We start from the raw sequence: 1,298 nt of genomic DNA on the forward strand, positions 1-1,298 counted from the left end.
AGCTAAACATTAACCATTCCTATCCCTATTGCTGCATATTGCTTGTACTATGGTTGACAACATCAACTCCAAGAAATATTGGGAGCCTTTCAATGAGACTTAATACAAGTCCCACATTACATACAAGTCCCATATTGAGTACCTTATTAATCATGTATGGCCTTTGTTTGGAAAAATAAATCAACTTCAACCTCTTTAGAAAGAAGTCAGAGATCAATAAGCTCTCAAAACATTTCTTATTGATTCATCTGCATTACTCAGGAGAATGTTATTTCCATTTTTTAGGCATCTTCAATTGTAGATATTGCATCTCTTTGTTCTTGGTTATGATTAGTCACTGGTAAGAACATAAAGCTGCTTCTATATGAACACCTCTGTTGCATTATTTCACCCGTCAACTTTCCTCCTCAAACCTAACATCCAACACCTTTTGTTCCATATATAAAAATATTAATTCAGTGCAAGGGTGGATTGGTTAGGGCTGTAAAGAGTTCTACAAGCTGAGGTGGCATCTGAGGGGCTCTCTTCCCAACAGTGAGCATGGCAGCGCTCACCAACCCCTGCTGCTGTGTGCAGAAGCAGACATGAGGGCCCCAGCACTGCTGATCACACCCGCCCAATGCATACAGTGTTAGAGAGCATGCCAAAGTGCGGGGCACACTAAGTCACAAAGGGTCGCCTGGCTTTGACAACTCAACATATAACTGTGTTTACATTTACCTTCTAACCTGCTTTGTTACTGCAAACCAAGGCATATGTGGAATAACAAGAGTAAACAGTCCTGCTATGGTAAAAAGTAGTGCTTTGGTTGCTATTTTGATGTACAGAGTTGAAAGAAAAGATTTGCAGACCCTGAAATGAGTTGTTTCACGCCACAAACGTCTACAATGTCAATCCATATCTAATTTTACATTGACAGTTTGACTTAAAGTCAGCTTTAGAAGGAAGGATAACAATAATCATAACTTCTATTCAGCTGGCTCGTTCACAGACACACAAGGGCAGAGGTCCTATATGGAATTTTTTTGAGGCTATACATGCTCTCCTGATTCAGAGATGAAAGACAGATAATGCAGCAATTTATGATTTTAATGAAACAAATAAAAACCTTTCCCATAAACGTGGAGGAATGGTGCCTTCTGATAAAGTGTCCTTGTGGAAAAGCTTTCTGAGACACTTCAGAATTTTCAGAACAAATATGATCACTTAGTGGCTTTTAGGGAGAAAATACATCTGAAACATGTCCTTCAAAAAAGCGAAATACCCTTGTGTACTCTTACAAAAGGAAAATTTCTCCT

Source organism: Galeopterus variegatus, unplaced genomic scaffold, assembly GCF_000696425.1.
Source record: "Galeopterus variegatus unplaced genomic scaffold, G_variegatus-3.0.2 Scaffold9572, whole genome shotgun sequence".
NCBI lineage: Eukaryota > Metazoa > Chordata > Mammalia > Dermoptera > Cynocephalidae > Galeopterus > Galeopterus variegatus.